The sequence below is a fragment of the Lissotriton helveticus genome, chromosome 11, assembly GCF_964261635.1.
Source record: "Lissotriton helveticus chromosome 11, aLisHel1.1, whole genome shotgun sequence".
NCBI lineage: Eukaryota > Metazoa > Chordata > Amphibia > Caudata > Salamandridae > Lissotriton > Lissotriton helveticus.
This window is the reverse complement of record NC_136072.1, coordinates 173,061,090-173,073,937: the sequence shown is the minus strand read 5'-3', so window position 1 is coordinate 173,073,937 and position 12,848 is coordinate 173,061,090.

The window sequence follows — 12,848 nt, the reverse complement described above, 5'->3', positions numbered from 1 at the left end:
TAACGTGACTGGCGTTTCCCCTGGGCCAACACACAAGCCCTCCATCTGTCTCTCAGCCTCTTCATCCCACTTTTTCTCCCCTCCCTTTTAGTGTGAAAGGAACTGGAACTTACACAATGAGACTGGAAATAACAAGACAGCCTGCCTAATGCGTGGCAGACTGAGAAAAGTGAAGGCCGTAGGATTACTGCTTGGTGTGTGTGGGGTGGAGGGGGGCGAGAGGGGATGTAGGGGGGACACAGTGGTCATGTCATGTGCAAGGAGGCATGAGGGTGACCCAATGCCAGTTCTGGTATTTCATCAACAGCGCCAAGGCTGATGGAGTTGTGGTTTCACATTTACCCTTTTGAGCAAGAGCCTACAAGATTAGAGAGGTGTAATGAAAAATAAAATTAATTCTAAAAGGTATGAAGTGGCCAGTTTACGACTATGAGGAAGAAAGGCAGTCACTGTCTAGTGAAGCTGACATACAGAAGTAGCCCTAGCCACTGAGTATACACAAACGAAAACCGCAGAGCGGACGCAAAAGCAAAGCAATCGCAGAGCAGAGTGCAGACATACAAGTAGGCGCACAGCGGTTGTCACAGACCAGAAGCACGCAAGCAGGAGGTACACATGCAGATAAGCATCACCCGCGGAGACAGTGACATTGCAGAACTTAGTAAACACACCAAACACTCACATACAGTACCCACAGACTGTGAGAGCAAACGGTATAGACATCACAGCAGGGGTGGCTGCGAAGATCGTATTTGACGCCGACGGTCCAAAGCTCAAGCAATCATACACAAACTCACTGACACTGTACTGACACTAGACTAGAGGTAGGGTGACCTGGAAGTTAACTTGGTGGTATCGCTTTCGACACAAACAACATGTCGAGCCGGGGTTGTGCAGTTAAAGGGCCACACAAGCATCGGACAGTGGAGGTGAGCCGGAAAGGAACATAATGTCTCTTTCCACAGAAGCCAGGTCGGGGACCAGGTTGTGCGGTGTTGGTGGGGGTCACAAAAAACAATGACAACATCACACATTACAGGTGGCGGGAATGGGCTGGAAACGAACATCATCATGGAACACCATGAATCATGGAGTCGTGATTTCGACAACCATGGGGGGCCGGGGTTGTGCGGTGTGACACTAGTGACGAGGAGTCAGAAACTAACCTTGTGCTAAGCAGCTCAGTGCTCACAGTCACTCACTCTTCTAAGTTCTTCTATGCGTCGTTGTCACTGACTGTCACACAGGAAGTCGCTGTCTGTCGAAGGATCTCTAGTCGACTGCACGTGCTCTTGTGCAGAGGAGAGGAGGAAGGGTGACTGGCCAGCCCAATGTGCGCAGCAACGCAGAATGACCAATCACTGCATGGCTTAACAATAAGCCATTACAGTGATTGGGCATTGCTATGTTGGATGCTGGGCGGACCCTCCCACCACCATGGACGCGGTGTCTGCCCAAGTCAAGACTAGACTGGCAACCAAGCAGGCAGACTGACTATTTGCGGGTCGGGAGGCAGCAACAGTCGCCAATCCTGACGCTGCTCTCTTCAGATGAGAGATGCTCTCTGAAGAGAGCAGCGTCAGGATTGGAGCGAGCAGGCAAACACGCCGCCCATTTTGTAACCATTGGAGTCGGTGGTTTTGGGCAAACCCCCAGTCACCCTGTGCTTGCTTTCCAATGGCCACTGTACGCATGTTGGGTTCCCAGTCACAAAAAGGCAGCCGGTCAAACCCAACATACGCAGTGCGCACAGCCGCAAATATTGTGCATTGGCAACATTATTGCCAACAACAAAGCTTCTTAAGGGACTTGACAGACAGTGCAGGGCAGGCTGCCGGTAATGTCACGTGATGTGATGCCGCCGCGCGACGGAGCGCCGCTTTAAATTAATACAATTTTAAAATTGAAAGTGTATTAATTTAAAGCAGCGCACTCAATAACTTGCCTAATAATTATTAGTGGGGCAACGCCCCAACGCCCAAATGGTAAAACCGCCACTGCTGCAACGGGCTCCCCATCCCCACAGACTGGCATCGGATTCTATGATCACCCCTGGGGATGCTCTGAGCAGGGCTCGTCCATTCCAGGACTCCATGTGCTCCAACCACCATAACATCTCCCATTCACTTCCTCCAAAAGAGAAACTAGATCTGAATAGCGGAGGCCTTTCTGGAGATGACGGATTTTTAAATGTTGAAACGCCCGGTAATGAAGAGGACCGGGGAAGATCGCTTGAATTGAAGAGGCTAACAGACTGACAATCCGAGCTATAGACCTCAACGGCATACTCTGTTTCGATAAAACTAAATTCAACTCCCGCTTGATGGAACAAATCTTCTATGGGGCAAGAGGAGTTGGCAAGAGAGAGGATGGACTTGGAAACCCAGAAAGTCTATCGACTGAGAGGGAACGGGAGAACTTTGTACTTGAACCAACTCCCCTGCCACTGGAACTGCAGGAACCGCCGATGAGGACTGTAAATGGGAATCGATAGATATGCATCCTTCAGATCGAGACGGACCATCCAGTCCCCTTCCAGAAGAAGATCTCACAGAATATGGATGCCTTCCATCTTGAAGTGGCGATAAACCACCCCTCCGTTGAACTCTTTTAGATTGAGAACCAACCGGGACCGCCCATTTTTTTCTGGACCAGAAAGACGTTGCTTGCGAAACCCTGAGGATGGCGAGAAGTTCGAAGAACGGCCCCTTTTCACAGAAGAGAGTCGATTTCCGCTGAAATTAACTCTTGATCTTGAAGGGAAAAAACAGGGGAGTAGGAGGGTGGGATGGATGCAGGGAACTGTAGAATTCTATCTTGTAACCCTGGACAGTCTCTAACACCCATGCATCGCTGGAGATCAGACGCCAATTGGGAAGAAAAAATTTAATCCTGCCCCCTAAGACAACCTCTGAAGCTGGGATCAATCTCACCTGAAGTGTTGGAATCATGATGTCCTCCTTGGGTACCACCATAGCGTCCTTTTTGTATTGACCTCTCACTTTACGAGAGGGGTAGAAGTTGGCTCTGTTATTGTAACCGGAATCCTGTCCTCCACCCCTTTGGGACTGGAATCCCCACTGGGTATTCTGGTTAGAGCCTCGGCTGAACGATCGTCCCCTGTATCGTCCGGCCCTAGCAAAAACCAGGCGAAAGGCTCTTCTAAGAGAAGCTTGAGCCTTATCCAGCCCACTGAAGGGAGCAACAAATTTTGTTAACTCATTTAGGAATGGCTGGCCAAATAACAAACCTTGATCCAGCGGACCGGATTCGGACGAGGACAGTTTCGCCAACTTTGGATCCAATTTAAGAAGAATGGAGCGGCGCCGCTCGCAAGACATTGGGCAATTGGCATTTCCCAATTGACAAATAGCTCTTTGGGACCATTCAATCATCTCGTCCGGGTCCACAAGAGTTGAGGACTCCTTGGCCTGAAACCCCAGGTCCAAGATTTTCGTAAGAGGACCCAGCAAATCCAACAATTTATCTTGGCAGGAACGCCATTCCCTGTCAATACCCTTTTTTGGGCCCTTTGCATACTTTTTAAGGTATGTGACCATAGTAGGGTCGACCTCCGGAGTGTCGGCCAAGTTGTCAGCCAAGTCAGGACGTGGACACTCTGACCGAAGGCGAGCTCTAACATCCTTCTCAAATGGCTGACGAATATGTGCCTGAACATATTCAGCCACGGCTGGGGACGGAAGCCAAGAGAAGGAGTTAGGGTGTACAATATCCAATGGTTTGAAAGTGAAAAATTGAGGATGCGTTGGCGCATCAACAAAATGCTCCTTACGAGTCTTCTTAGAAGGCGGAAGACCATCCTACCCTGAAGATGAAGTCGAGGAGGTGTCATCAGTATCCGTCAGTGGTTTAAACCCTCTATGTGTTGGTTGAGTTGCAGTAGGACACACTTCTTAATAGTTTTAGCTAGGAACAGGTTTGAGGTTATTGAGGTCACTTGGGTATGTCACTGTTTTTTTGAGAATGGGTGTGATTTGTCCTGGTTAGAAAGGAGTCGGATACAAAGCTTGACGAGAAAGAGGCATTGATGATTTTGGTCCAAAGCGGAGAGATGATGTTGTTGAGGTTCTGTATCAGGGAGGAGGGGAAGGGATCAAAAGTGTGGAAAGTGGTCTTCAAGTTTATGATTATTTTGAAGCCTTCTTCTTCTGAGATAGGTTTGAAATCGGACCACTTTACATTGTTTTTTAGTTGTAAGAAATCATTAATGCTATAAATTTTTTTTTGGGGGGGCATTACGTTACTTAGTTGAATCTTGGGGGGACGTATCATATTGGTTAGTGTGTCAATGGGGCAGGTGGGCTGAGAAGCTGTACTTGTGTCACAGATAATCGAGCGTTCAATTTTTAAAACTTTGTCAGTGAAGAAGTTGGCTATATCTACACATCGTTCATTGGTGTCTATTGTTTCGTATTGGGAGGTCAAGGTAGTTTAGTGTTTTATTATGCTGAAGAGCTCCCTCAGTCTGTTCTTTGCTTGGTCAAGTGGGTTGCAAATAAAGTGGCTTTTTCCGTAAAGATATGTTTCTTGTAGCAGTGGGAAAAGGTCCAGCCCAAACTGCCAGGCAAGATCCTTCCTACACCAGAAACAAGCTTCCTGGGACTGGTTCAGGGCATCACCCCTCATCAGCCAGACTAGCTTGACTCCAGTGGCATGGAGAGCATGGACCCATGTCTGGGCATACTCATCCCATTCGGGGTGACAAGATAGAGGTGGAACCATGTCCTTCTGTGAAATCTTCATTGCCTACCTTTCAGGCCATGACTAAGGCTGCAGGAAAGGTGGCCTTTAAGACCCGGGAAACCACCACTTAAGGTCCCCATGCAGGATATGTTTGAGCATGATGGGTGTCGCATGTTTGGAAGGTGGTGGACAAATCCTTTTTCCCTTGTTTTCTTCCAAGGCGTTATCCTGTGGACATATTTGCAGATCCTTTTCCATCTGTGACATTTTCCAACATTGGGGTCCAGTGGCTCAGGTTTTGGGACATGGGTGCCAATCACTCGCCAAGTTTGGCATGACATGTAGTGGTGGTTGTACGCAGATGCCCTCACCCAGAGTTCTCTGTTGGGTCTGCACCCTCCTGCGAACGGTATAGTCTACAGGGCAGAGTCTCTCCATTTTCCATCTGGAAGGTCTTGGGCCCGTTTGGAGCTGCTCTGTTTCATTTTCTCCCATCAGTCAGGGGGTCAAGGGGTGTGTATTGGGACAGACGCTCAGGTGACAAGGTCTTATGTGTGTCATCAAGGGGGGATGATGGTTCTCTTCCTTTTTGTTCAAACCCGGGTAAGAAGCATGGGCCTGCGGATCAGTTCAGTATCCAAGGAAACCAAACTTGCAGCTCCTGAGAAGTGCTTCCTCGCCTCCCTTGACTTGATGGGTGCTTGCCTGCATATTCCCATCCATCTGGCTGGCCAGCAGTGTCTTTGTTTTACTGTGGGCTCACGCTACTGCTGCTTCATGGTGCTTCCTTATCAGCTTTTTATCAGCACCAAGGGTTTTTCCTTCCCTCTTGGCCCCACTTGCTCAGGGAATTCGAGTCTACCCTAACCTTAAGGACTGGCTGATTGTCTCTCCTTCTTTCTCTAGGCAACAGAGGGGGTGCGTCGAGTCTGTCATCTTCTGGATTATGTTAGGTTTCTTTTCACCCACAAGTAGTTCTCCCTGCGCCCATCCTCTTCCGTCTGTTCCACCAGCTATAGTGGGTTCTTTCCCAACCTTAGGTGTCTCCCCGTCAGTGACTGCGGAGTCTGGGGTTGATGTCCTACGCACTGCTCATGCTCCCTTGGGCCTGTATTCATTTGTTCACTGGTATACGGCTTCTCATGAATCAGTGACTTTCATTCCTGGGCCCTAGGAGTGTGGGGGTCTCTCTGGTGGTGGTTGTTGCCTCTCAATCTTTCCAAGGGTTTCGGTCTCAATACAAAGTCTCCTACTACAGTGCTTTCGACAGGGCTGATTTAATGAGTCACCCTGAGGGTGCACTCCAAAACAGGAATGTCTGCGCCAGCGTGCTGAGAGGAGGCGCATGTGAGACCTCCGGCAGCTGCTGTGGAGATAGGAGATGAGCGAAGATGTTGGCACGTCTCCTTTTGTTTCTCCAATATAAAAAAGTGTACGAAACAAAAAATCATCATGCGGCAGAAAAGGGAGAGGAGAAGGGACGAGGGAGGTTGTTAACAAGGACAACAGGAGGAAGATGAAGCAAAGGCAACACGACATGGGTAGCGCCCGTGCTCTGAGCAGATCATAAATATGTGTAAATGGAACAAGAACGGCAGTGGGCAAGCGAGAAACAGCGCTGGAGCATTGATTGCCCCAAAAAATAAGAGTGCGCAAACTAAGGATACAACAAGCATTTGCAATGCAATAGGTCTCGCATTATGAAAGTTTGAGCTATTGGTATTGTAAATGACCAATTTTTTTATTTGTGTTGGTTTTGAAAATAGTGAAATTACTAGATTTGTCATTTACAATGCCAATAGTTTTAACTTTCGCAAATGTGACTCCTATAGCATTTGTAATGCAATATGTGTTGTATTTACGTGACTTAGATGTATTGATATTACAAATAACAATGGCTTTAAACATTTTTTAATAATGAATACTTAAATAAAAGCTATTGTAATTTATAATGGCAATAGGTTAAACTTTTGAAAATAACTTTTGTGAAGATTATGTTCAGTGTATTCAATTGTGACGAAAATCCAAGAACAGAAGTGAAATATTAACATCTTTTTGTGACATTTCTAATAAAGCTTGAAACATTGAGAGAACATATTTGAACCAGTTGTTGTTGAACGGTTGCACAGATTGATGCTTTGGAGGTGCTGAGTGATGTTGTGGTGGCGACGAGTGATGCTGAGGTGTCCCTGAGTGATGCTGTGGGACTTTACCCGAAGGCGTCAGAGCGCTTCACAATAGGAACAGAAATGAAACATAATGAGAAACATTACAAAAGAACAGATTACAAAAGCATATGTTACGTTACATAAGGTAATAGTGACAATTTGAGCAAACAAAATACATGAGGTAGTAAAAATTGTGAGCAACCAAAAATACATGAGGTAGTAAAAAGTGCACAAGAGGAAAAGTGACAAGTGTGCAGTTACAAGAGAAAACAAAGTATAATGTGAGGTATAATACTGCAATAAGTGCTAGACACTCAGGCACAAGAACAAGCGTTACGTAGGCAAAGGTGGCACTTGTGCAAGTATCAAAGGTAAAAACATGTCAAAGGTTAACTGAGTGGGTGGCATAGCAAGCGCTAAACAGGGCAGAGGCCGAAGAAAAAGGGGAAGTTGGTCAGGCACTGGCTGCAGAGGATGGTGGGAGCTGCAGGCGTCCTTGGTTAGCTTGCGCGGGGCCGGAAATTAGGGTCTAAGAGTGGTCTGGTCATCACGGAGCTGCACATGGTGCTCCACCCCCGGGGTCTCCAGGATGCCAGGGGGGCGGAGAGGTCTCGCAATGGAAGGTGATAGAGGCTTATTAATGAGTGGCAGGAGAAGGCGGCGTCTTGCGGGACAGTGGAGCGCGTCAGAATGTGGCAGGGTTGCCAGGGTGCTCACAGGGGGATGAGGGCAAATACAGGGAGGCTGGGTGTGAAATTTGGGGATGGGGACACACGTGAAGGCTTGTCATGAGGAGGTTGCATTGTGGTCAATGAGGGGGAGCATGAGCGGCCGTTGGACGGGGGGACTTTCTGGGGATCGGGAGTGGGGAGGCTTGTGACACCTGGGTGTAAGGTCCTGGGTGTAAGGTGCTGGATGCAAGTGGGCTGTCCTTTTGCAGCATGTTGGAGGCGAGGATTGTGCGGTGTGCTGGCTCCTAATCGTGCGACTAACGCTTCGTGCAACTGAGGGGGGGGAGTGGGGGCAGTGCGGGGGCGGTCGCGGTGGAGCTCGGTTTCCTGCTAGATAAGCGAAAGAAACATGGCTGCAAGAACGGTTTTATCACCCCCATTGGCCCCCTTTCTTGTCTGTCTCCCTTTCACCCCATGCTGCCACACCATTAGCTAAGAAGCAAAGGACAACTGACCACAAGTGGGAGCTGGCGGGGGGGGGGGGATTGATGCTGGCTGCGGGGCGCGGGGGGGCGACTCAAGGACAATAAGGGGGGGTGAAGTTGCTTTTAAGTTGGGCATGCTGGACACGGAGGGAGGCAGGTTTGCAGGAGAGGTGTGGCGAGATGCGCATCGGTCTGCCTGGGGCGTTCAAGGGTTGGGGACTCTGTTTCGGAGGGAGGTCTGGTTAGGGGACAAAAGGTGGTGTGGTGCGGGCGGTCGTCTATGCAAAGGAGACAATTACGAAGAGATATTGCAGGCTTGACAAAAACATATCGGGTGGATGGCACTCGTGGCTGGACCAGCACCAAAGGGCATAATGCAGGAATTAGGCGTAGTTTGTGCGATACAGAACTAGTGGGCCACAAAGGGCTCCCAGCAGAGTGCAAGTGAGACAGTTCACCTTGCCGAGGCTGTAGGACAATAACAGAGCTACGGATGCAGAGGACATCATTGGGTGTTGTCTCGGGGAAATTTTACTGGGTTTGGGCGGGGGGGGGGTCGGGGGGGGGGTGGCAGGGTGCAACAAGCTTAAAAGGGGTGGGAGACAGAAAGGGCGCCAAAGGGAGTGGGGGGATGGGTCACAAACTCAAACAAGTATTGGATGTGCACAAGTGATGAGCATGACATTGACTTGACACCTTTATCAAATAAAATTAATACCCCACTCTAGACAAAGAAAACAAAATAATCGAGACAAGATCCCCCGATAGCCACTAGCCAGTGGGGAATCACCTACAGTCTTTAGGCCGGATTTCCAACACTTTTTCAGTGTTCGGACCTGGCTCACACATGGAGAAAGTGTGAAACTGAGCGCAAAACTGGCAGGTGACTCACGCTAGCAGAAAGGCAGTCAAGCCTGCAATAGATTCACACTAGCAGAAATACAAGTCAAGAATGCAAAGGATTCCTCGTTTGTAACTGTCGACTGTGGGTGCCAGGCTCGTGAACAGTGCGTGCAACCAAAACACCCACCATCTTCTTACACTGTGCGGGTTTGCAAACAGTTTACTGGCCTTGCCTACATTTTCTACACTTGTGATTCTAGAATGACACAGACATAACTGCTGTGCAGAAAGGTAGGACACTGCAGTGCACATATGCACAGTGATCCTGACCCTAGGCTTGTGAATTCTGCACACTGCAAGAAAACTCCACTAATATACATTTAGTAAGAGCAGGCACATACCGAGAAAATGGGTCACTTTTTCATTTTCCATATCTATCTATGCCCAAAAAGATTCCCCCCCCATCCCTCAGTGTGCAGTCTTAAATCTACAAATGCGGATCATACGTCAGCTAGTCTCGTGCAGATTTATGTGTTAAGAAACTCTGTAAACTAGTGCTGGGCCACTTGAGTTATACGGAAGGAAGGGACCAAGTTGTGCAGCAGAGTTGAATAAATTATGCGGCAAGAAAATGCGTGGATAATACCGCATAATTTGTGATAATGTCACTTAATTATTTAGTTGTTTGTACACGTTAACAATATCTGGGAAGATGTTTCACCTCATTCTTACCTGTTTACCTACATATTCTAGTAATAACCAACTGAAAGGTGACCAGTCACCCTTTGAAACAAGGCAGCGCTGGGAGGGGGGCTGGGCACGAAGGAAGGAGAAATGTGAGTCACGGCGGCCGTGAAGTGTGAAGCAGATCCCTTTGAAGCTCTCGGAGGCAGGAGCAAATGGTAAGGGGAGGAGAAATGCTGCTGGAAGGCTCGGGCAAGACAGTAAACAGCAGGGATGTAATTAGAGGTGAGGAAAAGTCGCGCTGGGGTGAATGCCTGAGGCCAAATCCGGATCGTAAAAGTCAGCTTTGTGGATGGACGGCATTAGGTCTCTCTCTTCGCGAGACCTAAAAAACCAACAGTATGGGCATATATAACAGGAGTAGTCGCCACAAAAGTGAAAGCACGCCCAAAGGCAGGACAAGGAACAGTGTTTCACGAATAAAAAAAAAAAGCAATTTTGAAAGGCACACACAGCAACAAATGGAAAGTAGTGGGTGTGGCCTTTACCCACAGAGGGATTAAACATGCGCTGCAAAGAAGTAGGCTCGACCTAAAAACACCATCAGGGCAAAATGTAAATAGATGACTGAGTGAATTTACTGTGGTAACCATAAGTGCAGCCTTGAAAGGCGCTCCAAGTCAGCACAGTTGATTACTCTTCTTCCTTGATTGGGGTATCAGGTGAAACGGGGAAACCACAGAAATTACAGAATGAGAGCATCAGCCTGTTCACTCATGACACTAAAGTGCTTTCTACATCGATCATACTGCAATTTAACAGTTCTATTTCATTTTGATCTCGCCATACAAAACACAATAAATAAACACGATTCCATAAGTCTTAAGATTCCCAGATCCATGTTTTAGTGACTCTTCCAGTCCAGGTTTTCGCTGTATACTAAAACACGTAATCCTGAGACTATATTTAAACAGGACTACAGCTCCCAGAATACAAAGCGAAACACTTGGATGTGGAAACCTGACGTATCGACTCCGAAACTTTATAGCTCAGCTTATTTAGTGTTTTTAATATGAAAAAGATGGAATATATAACAATCTGTGTTTCGCAGCAAGGTGTACTCCGGTGCCGGTTTGCATTTGTAGTTTGTATTCCGAGTTCGTTAGCAGAACGTGGCTTCCGGTATTTGTCCGTCTTCTATAACTACATGTTCTGCTTCCAGTCCTTCTTCTCTTTTGTAGGTCGTACGTTTTGCGTTGATAACGCGTGACGTGTGATCAGGCGTCAGGAGTCAGAGGGCACTTGTGTTGATAGTGACGTCGGGTTTTTCCTTTCATCATGGTGCTGCGCCGGCTGCTCTTCTCGCTTTTGAATAACGCGCAGCTAATAGAGAAGCTTTCTGAGTCCCGACCCATCCGCCGTGCGGCGCAGCTCACCGCCTACGCACTGACCCAGGCTCAGCTCAAGGGCAACGAGGCAGCGGGCCGCCTGTTGCGCTCGGACACTCTCCGGCAGATCCAGCAGGGGGCGCCCCGAGACCTGCAAGACGCCAGCAGGAAAGTCGGGCGGATCAGTGAGACCTTCATACGAGAGGTGAAGGAAGGATTACAGGAGGCCAAGGGTAGCCTCAAAAGCAAGCAACGCAAATGAACCCAGGAGCCCGAGCCCCGTCCAGCTGAGTTCCTGAACAACATCCGCACCGAATCTCTGACTCAATTTGCCGGGTCCTCATTCTTAGAACTTTATAAGAGGGTCAATGCGGCGAGCAAGGGTAGCACATGATGAGCTAAGGGTTTCACCCAAGGAGAGGAACCCGGAGTTGGCACATCCCAACAGCGAACACTGTGCGTGGCTATTTAAGACCCCCCCCCCCCCAGGACCTAATTTATAGAGTTCAAACCAGGCCGACATTCGGAGTCAATAACTTCATCCAGGTCAAAGCTAGTGTTACTGGTTGCCACTCAAGCCTCTGACGCAAAGACTTGTGGTTGGCGATATCAGTTTACAGAGAAACTGTTCATTGGGCATTTTGTTTTTGGAGCTGGCTCGAAGGATAGTTCTGTGTGAGTTTAAACTTGATTGTGAAATCCACAAGAGAAAAAGAAAGTGAATGATTCCTACAGTTAATGGTAAACCCGTATTCATTGTTTCCCTTTTTGACGAAGGAAGACACGTTTCATGCTAAAAAGCACCAGAAAGAGAGCAACGTTGAAACCAGTGGATCTACATAGCTGCATTATGCTGGTTTTGCAGAAAATCAAGATGGGAACTAATTGAAGAGAATATTGTCAAGCTGATATTTGTGGGTCTTAATACAAAAAAAGATGGTTTGTAAGATACATTGGTGAGCAGATTTCGTCAATTATTCTGAAGCCACAAGTATGTAAGAATAATTGGAAATGAATAGTATTGATTAGTACATGGCACAACTTTTCGTTTGGTGTTCTGATGTGGGCATGTATAGGTTACAGAAACCACTTGGTGAGGGGCCCGTTATAATAGTCCATGCACTGGATTAATGACGTGTAGAACTGCATAGTAATTTGACATGCAGGACTACAGATCCCAAGAACTAACTTTCAAAAGAAGATTCACAGCTTTAATGTGGAAAAAAAGGCCATTCCATAACAGTATATGTAGCCACTGAAAAAAGAGCCCTAACGTGGCAAAGCGACAGACTGTCTTAGGAACCAGAAGTATTCAAAATGGAGACTTGTACACAAGGACAAATTAATTTCCTGTCTGAAGAACCATGCCAATCATTGCCTGGGTTACGGGTTGTAAGAAGAAAAAATTACCACCAACTTGTTTGGAGAGACCGTTATTTGAAGAGAAAGAATGTAAGGTTAAGTGGTGAATAGACGCAATTGTAGACCTCAATTCAATGCTGCTAAACCAGGGTATGGTTTCTGGGATCTAACCATCCTTGACATTTAGGTAGGATTGAAACCCATCTTTTAATTGATAAAATAAAAGAACATAATAATTTGACAATCGCTGTAGACTTGTTTTATCTTTTGACAGATCCTGCGTTGCTAGTATTTGTAGATTATAGGTTAAAATTAAGATTACCCCTCCTCCCCCTGAAATAATTTGTACATAACCCTCAGGGACAATGGGTGCAGACCCTTTTGCAAGGCCCTGAGGCAGTGGTTGTTTAACCCGTTGCACGCTGATGACGGAACCTCTCTGTCATCAGCTGCGGTGGCGCTGTGCTGATGACGGAGCAGTTCCGTCATGGCCCTGCCGCCGCGTCTGCGCGGCGCTGATTCCGCGCCTGCGCTGGGCATTCT